General features: G+C 45.0%; 1 long non-coding RNA gene across 1 annotated transcript; it reads right to left on the reverse strand.

Moving 5' to 3' along the window:
* On the reverse strand, positions 379–16,392 carry LOC106504316. Its single transcript, XR_001297695.2, has 3 exons — positions 15,991–16,392; positions 4,217–4,397; positions 379–1,189 (listed from the first exon to the last, which is right to left on the reverse strand). It is a non-coding gene; the product is annotated as an uncharacterized LOC106504316 (long non-coding RNA).

Consider the following 18,459-nt stretch of genomic DNA (forward strand, 5'->3'; position numbering starts at 1 on the left):
ACCACATAAAAAGCAGATGCAGTGCAAGAGTAGTTACACTGAAATGATGGGGAGTTCCCATCGCGGCTCAGCTGAAAGGAATCTGCCTCGCACCCACGAGGACACAGCTTTAATCTCTGCCATCGCTCAGTGGGTTAAGGATCCTGCATTGCCGTGAGCTGTGGTGTGTAGGCTGAAGATGGGACTACAGCTCCGATCAGTGGGTTCAGGATTTGGTGGTGCCGTGTAGGTCACAGACTCTGGTTCTGATCCTGCGTTGCTGTGGCTGTGGTGTAGGCCAGGGGCTACACCTCTGATTTAACCCCTAGCCTGGGAACCTCTTTATGTGGCAGGTGTAGCTCTTAAAAAAAAAAATTAAAAATTAAAAAAAAAAAAAAAAAAAAAAAAAAAGGAGTTAACTACAGTAGAAGTTAACTCAGATGTAGAAGAAGAGTCATCAAATCATGGATGAAAAGCTGACTCGGACCCTCTGTTCCAAAGAGACGGTTACAGAGAAGAGAACCAGAACCCAATATGCTACCCAGGGCAGAGGAGCAGGCACACAGGTTGGTGTGTGAACCATGAGAAGAGCGGGGGTGGACAGAGCTGCCGGGAGTCACTGACTTCACGGTCCCGGCATTTAAGGAAGCACGGATGATACTTTTCCTGATAAGGTAAGATGCCTTGTTTTAAAGGCCTGCTTAGGATGGGGGAGGTGAAATTCTGCCACAGACGTGGCTGAATGGCTGTTGCATCTGGAACGCCCATCCAGCTGATTTGTAACTTTAATGTAAGAAAATGCCAGAAGCTTGGGAAAGCGAGTTGTAAGGGTGGAGACTAGAGAGCTCTTGTGGGCAGCAGGTGAAGGATCCAGCACTGTCACTGCAGCAGCTCAGGTCGTTGCTGTGGCGCGGGTTCCATGCGCAGGTGTGACCAAGGGAAAAAAAAAAAAAAAAGAGACTTGAGGCAAAAGAGAGGTGAGCAAGGTTACCAATTTGTTCCTAGGAGGCATTTGAAAAAAAAAAAAAATCATTCTCCATGTGATTCTCACTGCTTTGCAACGTAGGCATGACATCTGCGTGGGGCCATCGCGGAGGGTCTCAAGACAGACGTGGATCTTTGGGGACGCCGTGGAGGTACTATTTTCCAGCGTGTATTTTGAGGAACGAGGGTTCAGCATTTCATCAGATTCCCCACGAAGGCTTTGAATCTAAAAAGGCCAAGGATTCTATTAATAAACGTTGTGACTCCACGCGTGGATAGAAGCAGGGTCCCTGCCTAAGTCACGCCAACGCCCGTGGGGGCTTCTCCCAACTCGTCTAGCTCAAGATAACCAAAATTTATGCCAAGCAAAGAAATGCACGTTTCACTGATTTTATTACCTTTTCCTCGGGGGAGGGCAAACAAAGGGGGGAAAAATTAAGTTGTCAACAGGTGCAATTTTGGACTCACTTGTAAGAGGGTGGAAGTGTAGACAAAATGCCACGTGGAAAGTGTAGATAAAAAATCACTATTTTATCCGGGACCAGCAGCTTCCTCCTCACAGTACCAGGCCTCAGCCTGGCCACAGTTGCCTAAGGTAATGTGAGGAAACGTCTGGAAACCATGATTAATGGTTATTACTTATCTCCTATTAAAATGCCTAGCGGCCTTTGCATATGGGTGCCTGAAGCTTTTAAATGTATTCATTTATTTTTCTTAGCATCATTGTATCCCGACATTAAATTGCTTTAGCACTTTGCAAAAATTCTGTAAAACTAATAGGGGAAGTAAGTTTTCTGGCTCTGCATGGCGTGGACATTTCTCTATAAAAGAGTCAACTTTTTTTTTTTTTTAACTTAGAGCTTCTGTTTTTCCATACAAATGAATCCTTTTCCCAAACCAGCAATATTCTTCCACCTCCTTCATTTCAATATTGTGCCACGGGATGGCTTAGCATTGTGCTGTCAGCGGCTCACAGGAAAAGTGTACATTTGATTCCAAACAGGATGAAAATGACATCTTTCATACCTCTGTTTTTGGTCTGTGAGAAGGCAAATACAAAAATACAATGAATGGGAGTTTCCGTCATGGCTCAGCGGAAAAGAATCTGACTAGCCTCCTTGAGGATGCAGGTTCGATCCCTGGCCTCATTCAGTGGGTTAAGGATCGGCGTTGCCGTGAGCTGTGGTGTAGGCCAGTGGCTACAGCTCCAATTCAGCCCCTCGCCTGGGAATCTCCATATGCTGCAGGTGCTGCCCTGAAAAGACCAAAAAAAAAAAGATTGCTAAATAAAATTGATCAACTCAGCATTTATCATGTACTCACAAGGTACCAGAAACTGTGGATAATAATAATACTGAGAAGAGCACGTGTTTATCAGTGGGTGTTCTATGCAAGGCTCTACAGTGTATAATTTACACCAACTCTGATTCAATCTCACCACCACCCTATGAGGAAGGTTTTTTTTTTGGGGGGGGGGTCTTTTTGCCATTTCGTAGGCTGCTCCCACAGCATATGGAGGTTCCCAGGCTAGGGGTCAAATCAGAGCTGCAGCCACCGGCCTACGCTAGAGCCACAGCAACTCGGGATCCGAGCCGCATCTGCAACCTACACTGCAGTTCAAGGCAACGCCGGATCCTTAACCCACTGAGCAAGGCCAGGGACCGAACCTGCAACCTCATGGTTCCTAGTCGGATTCGTTAATCACTGAGCCATGATGGGAACTCTGTGGAAGTATTATTTTTAAGCCTCATTTTACATGTAGGGAAATCGAGGCAGCTAATAAACATGGGGCTGGCCCTTAGCTTAGGGAACTAACCTCACCTGTTTAAATACCTTCACTGTTGTCTTCTGATTCAGCATCAAAACAAACACATGGAGAAAAAAAACAACAATTTTTTATTTTCTAGAAAGTATCCCAGTATTATGGAGACATTTTTAGGACATATTATCACTGCCTGTCTCATATTTTTTAAAATTAAGAAAGCAAGCAAATGATAAGCCTTAAAACTTTTTTTTCTATATATTATATATCATACAATGCTCATCTCCTTATTTCTTAAATCATGCTTCAGATTCACATATGGACTCTCATTAATCATTCACATAAATTCCTGTGCTGGGGAGTTCCTGTCATGGCTCAGTGGTTAACGAACCTGACTAGTATCCATGAGGACGTAGGTTCAATCCCTGGCCTTACTCAGTGGGTAAAGGATCTGGCGTTGCGGTGAGCAGTGGTGTAGGTCTCAGACACTGCTTGGATCTGGAATTACGAAGGCTCTGGAGTAGGCCAGAGGCTACAGCTCCAATTCAACTCCTAGCCTGGGAACTTCCATATGCTGCAGGTACTGCCCTAAAAATAAATATAAATAGATAAATAAATTCTTGTGCTGGGATATACATGTTCTTTCTTTTTTTTTTAATTCAGAGAAACCTTTTTTTTTTTTTTTTTTTTTTTTTGTCTTTTTGCCATTTCTTGGGCCGCTCCCACGGCATATGGAGGTTCTTAGGCTAGGGGTCAAATCAGAGCTGTAGCCACCAGCCTATGCCAGAGCCACAGCAACGCAGGATCCGAGCCGCGTCTGTGACCTACACCATAGCTCATGGCAACGCCAGATCGTTAACCCACTGAGCAAGGGCATGGATCGAACCCGTAACCTCATGGTTCCTAGTCGGATTCATTAAGCACTGTGCCACGACGGGAACTCCCAGAGAAACCTTTTTTTAACTGCACAAAAGAATGAAAAAATGTCAAAAGTTTTCAAGATATTTATGACATTTAAAGAAGTCACTCTGCTCTAAATGATTACAAAGCTCTCAAAAAACATGTCTATGCTAGCGACTCCTCAGAAATCCATGAGAGCTTAACCGTCATTTTCAAAATTAACTGGAACAGGTATTTTGTTTGTTTGTTTGTTTGTTTGTTTCACACTTGAGGTAGGCAGACGTTCCTGAGCCAGGGATCGAACCTATGCCACAGCAGCGACCCAAGCCAGAGCAGTGACAACGCCTAGGCCATCAAGAAACTCCTGGAGTCGTCTCGGGGGGTCACCATATTCTGAAATACTCTTTCCTGATAGTGAGAAGGCCAGAAAAATCTAGAAAATGCCTCATCTACTGCCAGATCACCATTGAGCACTGCGAAAAAAGGAGAATGGAAAATCCGTAGGGGAGATTTTAAAGAAGCACAGCCACTAGAGAAAGAAAAAGAAAAGCAGGAAAATGAAAAATCTGAAAACTTGTTTTCCTTCCTCACCTTCAACCACTCCGTTTTTCCCATAAGCTGTGGATGGTGTGGCAGGGGCGGGGCGCTCGGGGGACAGGTGCCTCGCTCCTTGCTCGGTGGCATTGGTGCAGCTCTCCATTTCTGAATTCTGGGTGCCACGTGGAAGTGCTAGGACACCTCACCAAGGCAAGGGCTTGCCAGGTTTCCAGACCTGTAAGGGATTAGTAAACACCATCCAATTCAAAAGGAAGTTTGTTCTGACAAAGGTTTTGGCCCGTGTTGACTGAGCAGTGATGCTTAAGGACTCAGAAAAAAACTTTCGCATGATTTTTATTTCTCTTGGATTTTCCAAATGTATCCTCAGAGGTTGAGTCACCACAGCTGACGGGAACCACGAACGTGCCCAGCCAGGGGAAGTGAGTATTTAGGCAAAAAAAGGGGGCCTTGGGTTCACGGACACCTTCTTCTCTGCCACCATTCAGGAACTCAGGATGGAGGACCCCTCCTCTGTCCTAAAGCTTTGTATCTTTGGGGGTCTTCAAGTTACATTCAAGTATCATCGATGGTGCAGTGAGCCCTAAAATGCAGTCATGAAAATCGTTTATCCAACTGTACAGATACTAGAAAAAATTACAAAATTGTCCACAAAGGACTTTTTTTAAGAATTTTTTATTTTTACTTTTATTACTCAAATGAATTTATCACATCTGTAGTTGTATAATGATCATAACAATCTGATTTCACAGGATTTCCATCCCACATCCCAAGCACATCCCCCCACCCCCCACACTGTCTCCTCTGGAGACCGTAAGTTTTTCAATGTCTGAGTTGGCATCTGTTCTGCAAAGAAGTTCCGTCTGTCCTTTTTTCAGATTCCACATGTCAGTGAAAGCATTGGATGTTGGTGTCTCATTGTGTGACTGACTTCACTTAGCATGATGATTTCTAGGTCCATCCATATTGCTAAAAATGCCAGTATTTCGTTCTTTTTAATGGCTGAGTAATATTCCATTGTGTATATGTACCGCATCTTCTGGATCCACTCCTCTGTCGATGGACGTTTAGGTTATTTCCATGTTTTGGCTATTGTAAATAGTGCTGCAATGAACATTGGAGTGCATGTGTCTTTGCGAGTCGTGGTTTTCTCTGGATAGATGCCCAGGAGTGGGATTGCTGGATCAAATGATAATTCTATTTTTAGTTTTCTGAGGAATCTCCATACTGCTTTCCATAGTGGTTGCACCAATTTACAATCTCACCAACAGTGTACTAGGGTTCCTTTTTCTCCACACCCTCTCCAGCACTTATTGTTTGTAGACTTTTGGATGATGGCCATTTTGGCTGGTGTAAGGAACCATGAGGTTGTGGGTTCGATCCTTGGCCTCACTTGGTGGGTTAAGGATCTGGCATGGCTGTGAGCTGTGGTGTAGGCCGGTGGCTACAGCTCCAATTTGACCCCAAGCCCGGGAACCTCCATATGCTGTGGGTTCGGCCCTAAAAAAATAAATAAAAAATAAAAAAATAAAAATAAAAATAAAAACTAAGTTTGGGTTGTGGGTAGAGACAGGTTAAGGGAACGACTGGGCATCTGAAAATGGACTTCTGCCCATTCTAGGGAGCTTTGGCCCAGTCTGGCACACTAACCAGCTCACCTTCAGCTGGCAGGTCGGAGGTGGTTCGGACCTGATGGAAGGCGGCTGAGGCTGGCTGCAGTGAAGACCCAGGAAAAGGAGTCTAGACAAAGAGGGAGGAGGAGCAGCTGCAGCCCAAATCACCAGATTCAAGCGCTCTAGCAAGATGAAGCATGAGCTAGGTGGCGTAGTCTAAAATGACTGGTCATTCAGACCATGGGTGGTGGGGAGAGGATTACCATGAGGGTCCCTGACATTGTTCAAGAATCTGGGTCACGAACCAGGGAGATCCAGGTTAGCTGATGGGAGGGATGTTGAAACCTGGGACCATTTCAGGGAGGAATAACCCTCCAGTCCAGGTTAGTGCAGATCCAAGTTCCGATTCCAGAATGAGCTCGAAAGCTGGGAGCCAGGGATCTGGGTAGGGAGCAATAAGACCCGCCAACCTGGTCAGTAGAAGTCTAACTCGGATGACAAGGGACTGATATTCACACAGTTTTCAAGATCCCACTTCCAAGTCCAGATCCTTCAAGTGGGAGTGTCAGATTTTAGGCCAAGTGTTCTAGCAGGGAAAGAACGGCCATCAGCCTACCAAGCTGACTGGTCCCTTCACCTTCTCAGCTTTAACTGCTACGACTGCTTCTGCCCTTCGTGCTCCAACCGAAAGGTCTTTGTTATCCCACGTGGCAGTGCTGAAAGCCTCCTGCCTTTTCTCTGACGGTCCCCCTTTTCATGGTTCACTGGGATGACTCCAGCTGATGGTTTAAGACCCAGCCCAGGCAAGACCTCCTCAGGAAAGACATACCCGCCCTCCATCACCCCCCAGGCTGGGTTGGGTGCACTTGCTTCATATCCCCCAGAACACTGGTATAAAATCCCAGCACTGGACCGTGCTCCAGCAAAAGTCATATATGTGTCTCTCTTCCATTGGGACATGGTTAAGATTGCAATAAATGTCTGTAGAACTTGACGGACCTCTGGCAGCAAGAGAAACACAGACTGAATTGACTCCTACTCGCTCAGAATTAAGCGTCGCAGTTTACATTTACTTTCTCCTTATGCATGTTTAACTGTTGAAAGGATACCCTTTCATATATAGTTCTCCTGCCATTTGACCCCTGAAATAAAATTGGGCACCCAGTGTCCAGGGGGCTAAGACATCTTTCTGACACATGGTAATTACCCTTAAAAGTATACCTCCCAAGGAATCCCCTAAAAAACACCACAGCTCCCATTCTGGCAGCCTTCATAAATCACCAGGTCTGGACGCTCAGAAGTTTAGGAAGTTAGCAAGGATACTTGACAGAATTACTGCTTTTATTAATGCCGTGGGCTTGGATTATTTATTTAAGATTATGAGGATCAGAAAACATGCACTCCAATCAAACCTTCACCTAAATCACAAAAAGCGGTGCAAGGACCCCTCGAGATAGCAAAGTCTCCCTTTTTTCTGCTGTTAGGAAGAAGCGCTCCAAGACACATAGGAGCTGGTAAAACTCCAGGGAGAAGGATGATGATTAAAATATCTTTTCCATTCTAAGCGGTGTAAATATCCAACACACGTTTTGCTGTTCAATTGTCATAGAAAAGTTTCCAAAGAGACCTTTATAAATATTGCCCTCCCACCCCCAAAGCAGTAACTGGCTGCTGGATGGAAGCCCCTGGGGAGCACTAATGAGGAAGTACTTACTCCCCGTGCGTGAACTATGCCCTGACAGCAAGACAGACGCCGTAAGGAAGTGTGGTACCTCTTCCGGGTCACAAGGCTTCCAATTAGACTCTAATTACTAGAACACTAAATTAGTCAATGCCACCCGAAAAGAAAATAAAGTTTCCCAGGAGTTCCCGCTGTGGCTCAGGAGTAACGAACCTGACAAGTATCCATGAGGACTCCAGCTCCATCCCTGGCCTTGCTCAGTGGGTTAAGGATCCAGCCTTGCCATGAGCTGTGGTGTAGTTTGCAGGCGTGCCTCAGATCTGGCATGGCTGTGGCTGCAGCATAGGCTGGCAGCTGTAGCTCTGATTTGACCCCTAGCCTAGGAACCTCCATATGCCCTGGGTGTGGCCCGAAAAAGAAAAAGAGAACGAAAAAGAAAAAGAAAAGAAAAGCTTCCCAGAGTTGGAGAGACAAATGGAACTTCAGAGGGACAGGGCTTCAGAAATGACTTAGAGCAAATCCCCTTTCAGCAAAGAAGGGCATGAGGCCAAGGGCTGAAGCAAGCAGCCCCAGGTCATGGAGCACCCCGCCCTCTCCCACCAGTGGAGTTGCTATTGACTGTGTCTCTCAAGACCCAGGAGTCTGGTTGGTTTTCCCCTTGGCTCTCCCTCCCTGTCCTCCACTCCGAGTTCTGGACGGTCCGTGGCATCCATTTCCTTTTCTCTCTCCTACGACCACCCTGCTCCCCAACAAATCCAACCACCACCACCTTCAATCTGTGCCTTTGGGTATGCTTTTCTTCTGCCTGCAGTGCTCTTCCTCCCTTGGGAAGCCCGACAAACTTCTCAGCTTTAGATCCCAGCTGCAGATGTGCCTGGCTTTCCCCGGCAGAGTAGTTGTTGTGGCTCTTATGTCATTGCGGTCATGACCTGCAGACATGGGAGTATCATGCTTATGCCCTTGATCTCTAGTTATTTGCCTCCTTACCTCTATCTCCTGGACTAAACAATGGACCCACACAATGCACCCTCAGTCACCTGCCAATCTCCTACACTCTCTCAGTTCAGTCTCGACTTCAACCCTCCTCTGATACAACCCAAATCCATATTTCTCAGGTCACTCTTTCCGCATATTCTAACTTTCTGCTGAGTGTTCCACCAGCATTGCAAACCTAACATTCCCAAAATAATAACCATCCTGTCCCTTGCCCACCCGTCCACCACCCCAAAAATGGTGGTCTCAGCAGCCCATCTCTGTCCACGCCATTCCTATGCTGTCAGTGACCCAGCTTAAAATCCAAGGTTCTCATTGACGCTCCCTCTGATCTTCCTCTGAATAACACCACCCCTTTTCATCCCAATTAGACCACATCTCTAGAAGCCATCACTCCCTCCCTGTATTGGGACCACAGCCTAAATCCACAATTCATTACTTCCCATCTGATCGTGTTCAGAACCTTCCACCCTGTTCTCTCCTCTGTTTTTGCTCCTCCAAGCCCCCTGAAACACTGCTGCTACATCAGTTATCCCCAAGGGCAGCTGGGTCAGAGCAATCTCTTTCTCACACTTTCAGTAACTCTTCTCTGCGCACTGTCCAAACTCTTCAGCGTTTCCATCAAGTCCTCTGCAATTCAGCTTCAACTCTGTTTCCATTCTTACCTCCAACGATTTCAGTTACTCATCCTCACTCCAACCAGAACTTCTCCTCAGTGTTTACCTACTATATTTCCTTCTATCAAAAATCCAGAAACAGGAGTTCCCGTCATGGCTCAGTGGTTAACGAATCCGACTAGGAACCATGAGGTTGCCGGTTCAATCCCTGGCCTTGCTCAGTGGGTTAAGGATCTGGCATTGCCGTGAGCTGTGGTGTAGGTTGCAGACACTGCTCAGATCCGGAATTATGATCTGGAGGCGTAGGCCGGAGCTACAGCTCCAATTTGACTCCTAGCCTGGGAACCTCCATATGGCAGAGGTACAGCCCTAGACCAAAAAAAAAAAAAAAAAAAATTTGACTCCTAGCCTGGGAGTCAAAAATTTGACTCCTAGCCTGGGAACCTCCATATGGCAGAGGTACAGCCCTAGACCAAAAAAAAAAAAAAAATCCAGAAACAGGAGTTCATGTGTGGCTCAGCTACTTAGGAATCTGGCGTTGTCACTGCAGCAGCTCAGGTCACTGCTATGGATCTGGTTTGATCCCTGGCCTGGGAACTTCTGCGTGCTTCCAGTATAGTAAAAAAAAAAAAAAAAAAAGAAAAAGAAAAATCTAGAAACAGCAAAAATTAAAACCAGATCAATAAAATAGTATTTAGTAAGAGTTCCTTGTGCTTATAAGGACAGTTCTCAAACTGGGAGTTTTCAGATTCGAAACTAGCATGAAGCTCAGGGGAATAGTGACAGTGTGGCTAATAAAGTGGACACGAGGAAGTGGTTTAACCTTCCAAATGACTGGTTATCGCAATGGGAGTTTCCAGATGGCAGGGGATTGGTGAGAAGTGATTACCTCAGAGCATTTTAGAAAGATGATCTAAGTTTCTTTTATGATTTATAAGAAATAATCTAAAGTAAATCTTGCTTATGTTCATGATATAAGCTAGATTTAGTTTTGCTTACATGGCTTAAGTGGTTTTGTCTGCACAGGCGATTTTCAAGTTGGGTTTCTACGCTGCATTTATAGAGCACCGGGTGAAGGGGAAATAGAGTTGTTTGGAAAGGGTCCAGCGTCTCTTTCTTAGAAATGGAAGAGCCGGAGTTCCCGTCGTGGCGCAGTGGTTAACGAATCCGACTAGGAACCATGAGGTTGCGGGTTCGATCCCTGCCCTTGCTCAGTGGGTTAAGGATCTGGCATTGCCGTGAGCTGTGGTGTAGGTTGCAGACGCGGCTCGGATCCAGCGTTGCTGTGGCTCTGGCGTAGGCCGGTGGCTACAGCTCCGATTCGACCCCTAGCCTGGGAACCTCCATATGCCGAGGGAGCGGCCCAAAGAAATAGCAAAAAAAAAAAAAAAAGAAAGAAATGGAAGAGCCTAGTCCAGGAAGCCCCAGTCAAGAGTTGTGATCTTTCTTATTGCCTTTGAAGCCTTACCAGAGGAGTCTCCAATCAATTAAAATGCTCCATTTCCCCTCCAATTTGCCATACTTTCCCGCCAGAAGAGAGAAAAGTATTTCTTTCCCCAGCCCCCCACCCAGAAGGTCCATTCATCTGTCTACCTTATTAAACCAAAAACTTTACATGTGAGACATCTCACAGACACCACCAACGAATCCCCGAAAGGGGTCGAGAGCCTTGAATTAGTCCACTGAGAAATACTATGGCTATTTCCTCTGAAACCGCTAGATTCATCTCATGGGCCAAACTGGCTAGACAATTTAATCATGTAACAATTTAAGTTCTTCAAATAACTGATTTAAACTATCATTTAAACACACTCATTCCACTGCAGAAGCGACAATTAAATTGGATAGTAAGAGTCATGAGTCCAGACCTGTTTCCATCTACTTCTGCACCAAAAATGATATTTTGGAGTTCCCGGTCATCGTCGTCGTCGTCTTCGTCGTGGTTAAGTGGAAATGAATCTGACTAGCATCCATGAGGACGCAGGTTCTATCCCTGGCCTCGCTCAGTGGATTAAGGATCGGGTGTTGCCGTGAGCTGTGGTGTAGGTTGCAGATGTGGCTCAGATCTCGAGTTGCTTTGGCTGTGGTGTAGTCAGGCAGCTGCCCCTCTGATTAGATCCCTGGCCTGGGAACTTGTATATGCCATAGGTGAGGCCCTAAAAAGCAAAAAAAAAAAAAAAAAAAAAAAAAATCCCCCTTAATATCCATCTATTTTGTTTGGGTTTTAATTTAAGGGTAAATAAAATTAATTCTAATCACACCCAGGAAGGTCTGCTTAGAAAATGGGTATGTAATAGGAACACAATTAAGTATGGTGTAAAATTCAGAAGGTCTGGAGTCTGATATAAGGCAAAATAAAACTCTGAGGATCACATGCTTCTCCTTGTGGTGACAAAAATAGAAAAGATGGGAATGATTTCTAGAAGGTGAGATTTTAGATTTGGTGCAACTTCTAGACTTCAATAATCTCCTACATGCAGGGTGCCTCTGTGCCCATAGTAAGCTGCATTCCTGTTTTCTCTTTTAAAATCTAAACTTAAAGGCATTCTCCCCAAGGACATGCCAGATTACAAATCATTCTAAAGATTTATCTTAAAGACACTGAGACATATCTACATCCCTGGTGGCTAAATGAGGAAGAAGTCTGACCTTAAAAAAAACATCGAAACATAAAGTACAAAATCATGGTTTTGCCAGGAGAAATGTATTTTGTAACACTAAGCCAAAGAGTCACTGAAACTAATGAGAAGGGATAGTTATGCACATGCATGTTTATCAGGCCTGAAGTCAGAGTCCATTTCATTCCCTTGAACTTGCAGGGTAAAGTACACATCCAGGTGCCACAGAGACAGGGAAAAAATTTCCATTTTTTGCTCACCGACTCCTCTATCCTAAAATGTAATGCAGGGAGTTTCCATTGTGACTCAGTGGGGTAAGAATCCGTCTAGTATCCGTGAGGAGGCAGGTTCAATCCCTGGCCTCATTCAGTGGGTTAAGGATCCGGTGTTGCCATGAGCTATGATGTAGATCATAGATGCAGCTCAGATACGGTGTTGCTATGGCCGTGGCCTAGGCTGGCTGCCACAATTCCAACTTGACCCCTAGCCTGGAAACTTCCATGGGCCATAGGTGTGTCCCTACAAAAAAAAAAAAAAAAAAGAGAGAGAGAGAGAGAGAGAGAGCTAAATGCAGGTAAATACTTTCAAAACATATTAGGATTTCTATTGGGTGATTTCCCAAAGCAACCTATTATCCATCAGTATTTTTAATTTAAAAACAATTGAGAGATAACCACAGTATTCCTGGCACTGTGTGTGGATGAGAGGAAAACATGGTCGTTGCCCCTTTTCCTCAAGTCTCTACAGAGACTAAACTCCAGTTTCGATGCAATATTTGTGCCATGTGAGTCCCTTACTTTGATATGTAATTTCAAATAACTAGGGGATTCATAAGCACTGCCAAAAACTCGATGTTTTAAATCACACAAATTCATTTAAATTTTTCTTTTTTCGGAGTTCCCGTCGTGGCGCAGTGGTTAACGAATCCGACTAGGAACCATGAGGTTTCGGGTTCGATCCCTGCCCTTGCTCAGTGGGTTAAGGATCCGGCGTTGCCGTGAGCTGTGGTGTAGGTTGCAGACGCAGCTCGGATCCTGCGTTGATGTGGCTCTGGCGTAGGCCGGTGGCTACAGCTCCGATTTGACCCCTAGCCTGGGAACCTCCACATGCCGTGGAAGCGGCCCAAAGAAATAGCAAAAAAATAAATAAATAAATTAAATTTTTCTTTTTTCTTTTCTGTCTGTCTGTCTGTCTTTTTAGGGTTGTACCCACAGCATATGAAAGTTCCCAGGCTATGGGTCAAATCAGAGCTACAGCTGCTGGCCTAAGCCACAGCCACAGCAATGCCAGAGCTGAACTTCGTCTGCAGTCTACACCATGGCTCATAGCAACACTGGGTCTTTAACCCACTGAGTGAGGCCAGGGATTGAACCTGAGTCCTCATGGATACTAGTCGGGTTCATTACTGCTGAGCCATGATGAGAACCCCGTCATTCAGATTTCAAGACTGCAAGGGCCTGTTGGATTTCACATGAATGGAGGAAATATGCTCCATCAGACAGGGATCCTGAGGGATAACTTGGTCCATACACCATAACTAGAAGGAAGAGTGACCCACTCTGTTCAAGTATCCTCGGGAAGCTCTGGCAGTCGCCACACAGCACAAAAATCTAAATAAAAATTGACAGGCACCATGGCAACTGCTGAGTATAGTCTTTCATTAGATGCGTTAATTCCCTAGTCAGTGTTTCCAACAAGGTAGTTTGGCTTAACCTCAACATCTCCAGTAATGATTTGCCAAAAAAAAAAAAAAACCAAAAAACCAAGTGGCTATTAATTTTCAGAAGGAAAATTGCAATACCTTCCATTTATAATACACTTTAGAGGAAACCCTTCTTAAAGTGTCATCTGTGGACCCCAAGGGATCAATGAAGCCACTTCAAGGGGTGTTAAGGTTCAAAATTACTTTCATCATGAGACTTCTCACTGTGGCATAATGGTATCTGTGGCATCTCTGTAGCACTGGAACGCAGATTTGATCCTCAGCCCAGCACAGGGGGTTAAAGGATCTGTTATTGCCACAGCTAGAGCATAGGTCACAACTGCAGCTCAGATCTGATCCCTGGCCCAGCAACATATGCCGTGAGGTGTCCAAAAAAGATTTTAAAAAATTACTTTCATCATAAAAGATGTTATTTCCCCTTTTTACTGTGTTGGCATTTTCACTGACGGTGCAAAAACTGTGGGTAAAACTGCTACCCATTAGCACAAACCCATAAATAGCACCAAACTGAACTAGCAACTAGCAGTCATAGAAGGCTTCTTACCAACTATTTACAGAGGGGGAAAAAAAAGCTAGTTTTATTTAATGATCTTAATGAAGCAGTAATAATGAACTTATTACATCTGAATTCTTGCATAGGCCTTTTTGAAATAGTCTGTTTGATGAAATGGGAGGTGCCCATAAGGTACTTCTGATGCATGCCTTGAGGAAAAGCACTTGTAACACATTTGAGTTACAAGCTGAAATAGTAGCTGTCTTCATGGAACACTGTTTTTATGTGGAAGAATGACTGACAGACTCACTCTGGCTCTTCAGATTCGACTACTTGGCATCCTCTTTTCCAAAAAATCAACCTAGCAAGTCTGCTAGTTCAAGGTATTTGTTGCCAAAGATAAAATTTCAGAAAATCGAGGGCTGTGCTAAGGAGATTATATTTTGGAATAAACAGTGAGGCCCGAACTAGTGGAACCCATGAATTCCAGTTGTAAATCTGACACCAGAAGCTTCTTTCCCAAGTGTAGATTTGTCCAAAGCATGTGGATTAATCCAGAATATTTTGCACTCTGCTCTGCTGTTGGCAAAACATTTCTCCTGCTCCAGGTGACGTGAGCTAAAATTCTCTGATTCCCCAGACCTATTCAGATACCATTCGGTGTTGCCAACGATGCATTCAGTATGGCTTGGCAGAACCTTCCTCTCCTCCAGCCAGCAAGACCTGAAAGAGTGTAGCCCTCTCTGCAGTTGGGTGGGGCACTGACTCACTGGGGGAAAAAACCAAACAGGAGACCCCTCTGCCCTGTTTTTATTGACCATCTTGTTATATGGTTACAACCACCGTAACCATCACCACCATCAAGGGCTCAGGGTTGAGAGTGTAGAAACTTGCCTAACTCTCTTTGGGGTGGTTTTCCCCAGGGGATTTACTGTTCTACACCACAATCATTAAGTTGCTTCCTATGTGTTGGCTTCAAGGAGCAAGAAATAAGGCAGAAGAGAGATCAGGAAGAAAGAAAAATCTTTTTAATTAAAAAAGAAAGTATATACCAGGGAAATACAGCAGATTTTGTTTTCCTCATGTTCACTTGCTCTTTATGCATTTATTTTATTTTATTCGGTTTGGTTTTAATGTTTTGGCTACTAAAGGAAAAAGAAATAGAAGGGTTATAAGGCAGAAAAAGGTTAGAGGTTTCCTCATGAACAGGCACTGAACTAATGGGGAAATTTAAGACTATTTAATAGTAACCCAAGGGTCTAGGTGATCACTGCCCTATAGAAAACCACATATATAATTTTAACTCTTCTAAGAGACACTTTTTTGAAAGTGAAGAGATAAATCAAAGTAATTTCAATAATGTATTTTATTTAACCTAACATATCCAAAATCTTATTAGTTCAACATAGAATTAAAAAAGTATTAATTAGACATTTTACATTATTTTTACATACTGTGTATTAGTCTGCTCAGGCTGCCCTAACAAAATGCCACAGCCTGGGTGGCTTAAACAGCAAAATTTTATTTTCTTACAGTTCTGGAGGTTAGAAGTCAAGGATGAGGGGCCAGAACAGTGGGGTTCTGCTGACAGACTGCTGCCTGCTTTGCAGGCAGCCACCTTCTCACTGTGTCTGGTTTTTTGGGGTTTTTTTTTGGGGGGGGAGCTTTTTAGGGCTGTACTCTTGGCATATATAGAAGTTCCCAGGCTAGGGGCAAATTGGAGCTGCAGCTGTGACTTACACCATAGCTCATGGCAATGCCAATCCCTGATCCACCGAGCAAGGCCAGGGATCAAACCCACATCCTCATGGATACTAAGTTGGATTCATTTCACTGCACCACAATGGGAATTCCTTCACTGTGTCTTCTTCTGAACTAGAGAGGAAGAAAACTTCCTGGTCATCGGGCTCCCACCCTGTGGCCTCATTTAACCTCGATGACTTCCTTAATCCAAATGAAATCACCTATGGAGTCAGGACTTTGATGGATTAATTGGGGGAGGGGGTGGCAGGGAGAAGACCCAGTTCCAACCACAGCCTAGTAAGCCTTCGAAATCCGCGCTTTACACCTACCGCAGTCTCATTTCACACTAGCAGCGTTCCAAAGCTTCCTTTGCCACACGAGGATCCTGGCTTCTGTGTGGGACAGCAAAGAGCTCAATAAACAGTCGTTGGCCTTAGAAGTCAGAGGAACTCTGCCAGGGAGCACCATCGGAAGAAGCTGGGCCGTCGGTCAACACAGCCACAGCGAGAGACGAATGTCCACTTGGGGTCTGGAGGGGAAACTGACAACACACAGCTCTGGGGAAGTGATTAGTCTTGAAAACCCAACAGTCTGTGTCTGCAATTTGGTTGTGAAATTGAGGCTTCCCCATTCAGCCGGGACCTAATGGAGTCTTCCCTTAGCTAGGGAAACAGGTGCAAGTTTCCCGGAGGTGGCCCTGTCCACACTCTCCTCCCTGCTCAGTTGCAAGCTCCCTAGGATTCCATGTGTGTTGGTGTTGGGAGGGGTGGGGCGGGGAGGTTTCTTTGGTGACAGGATTCTAAGGGACAACTGGTATGTTTGTCATTCCTCACCTGCTAACATAAACAATATAGCAAGCACACCACATCCAGCCATGTGACATTCTTTCTGTTCTTCCGAAACTGTAGGCAAACTGAAAACAAACCAACCCAAAAAAGATGACGAAATAAGGAAACAATTACTCAAGAAAACAATTTCCCTTGATTTTCATAGCGTAACAGGCACCAATGAAGCAGTCAATCCGTTTTTACAGCCTTCAGGAATAAAAACTGAGGTCTTTTACAATATAAAACTACACCTGAAGTCAGAGCATCACAGATCCTCTGTATAACGAGTCAATTTCAAAAAATAATCGAGAAAAGAGTTTTCATTCATTCAGAAAATGGTTGTGGCTCATTGAGCAGCTGACATATTCTGTAAAGCGTTCCCCATTGGCGGGGTAATTTTTAATTCTACCTGCGGACTTTTATGGGCATTCTTTTCTCTTGGCTGTAGTAAATCCCAGAGACTCACCAGGGCTGCAACTGGCCTGAGGCCAAACTGTGACTTCCTGTGGCTGCAGCTCCCCACCCTCCCATCTTAGCCCCAGTCCGTCCCAGTCCTTCCAGGCTCCTGGCCTCCCCCACCCAGGAGGGATAATCCACCAGGCACATTTTCATAAACAATTAGTAGCTACAGTGGCACCTGTTATTTTGCTGTCCTGTATCCCTTTTCCCTTCTTCCAACAACAGCCCCACTCTCCTCTCTTGACTCATCTCTTAACTCACTCCCTACCGCTTGGGAGTGAGCTAAGAGATGGAGTTCATGCTACTTCCAGGACTAATGAATGACTTAGCACCTGAGTATCACATTTCATCCATGGGCTAGTGACTGGCTGAGCAATGGGCACGTGGCCAAGGCAGCCAGACCAGCGTGTCCCTCCTGGATTTCACCAAGGACCGTAAGGAAAGTACTGTTCTCCTTCCACTGAGGCTACTGGCGTCATCACCTTGCTGCCGTTTAGGGATAAGGCAGCCTGAATGAAAGTAGGAGAGAGAAAGACAGATTCCAAAGGTGGAAGGATGTGTCCCTCATTTCAGCACCTGGTTCCAGGGACCCAGATTTTTGATTAAGGCAGTTTGGACTGAATTTTCTGTCATTTGCAACCAAGAGTCTTTTTTGTCTTTTTTTTCTTTTTCTTTTTTCTTTTTTTTTTTGTCTTTTTGCCATTTCTTGAGCCACTCCCGCAGCATATGGAGGTTCCCAGGCTAGGGGTCGAATCGGAGCTGTAGCCACCGGCCTACGCCAGAGCCACAGCAACGCGGGATCCAAGCTGTGTAGGCAACTACACCACAGCTCACGGCAACGCCGGATCCTTAACCCACTGAGCAAGGCCAGGGATCGAACCCGCAACCTCATGGTTCCTAGTCGGATTCGTTAACCACTGAGCCACGACGGGAACTCCGCAACCAAGAGTCTTAACAATAGAACATGATACCCACTTAGCCTCTTAAGAACAGACCTACAACCACCACCAGAAGTTGACCAAGCTTAAAGCAAAGGGAAAAAAATACCCAGGAATAAATTTCAGGCAGCTCAAGCAAATTAGTGAAGCTAACAGTTACCGGCAAGAAATTTTCCCATCACTCATACAGCTTCTAAAAATATCACCTAAGTAACAGCTTACATGGTTTGAGGGTAAGGCTTTTTTTTGTCTTTTTAGGGCTTCACCCACAACATATGGAGGTTCCCAGGCTAGGGGTCCAATTAGAGCTGTAGCCGCTGGCCTATACCACAGCCACAGCAACGCCGGACCCTTAACCCACTGAACCCAGTCAGGGATTGAACCCGGGTCCTCATGGATACTAGTCAGACTCATTTCCACTGAGCCAGGACGGGAACTCCAGGGTAAGGCCAATTTTGTTGTTTTGCCTTCTCAGTCTACTGAGTTTTCATTTAGTTATTTAATCCCAGAGTCAAAACTATCTCAAAATATTAGATGCCTTTTTATTTTTATTTTTTCCTTTTTAGGGCCATAC

This window comes from Sus scrofa, chromosome 7 (assembly GCF_000003025.6).
Source record: "Sus scrofa isolate TJ Tabasco breed Duroc chromosome 7, Sscrofa11.1, whole genome shotgun sequence".
NCBI classification, from domain to species: domain Eukaryota; kingdom Metazoa; phylum Chordata; class Mammalia; order Artiodactyla; family Suidae; genus Sus; species Sus scrofa.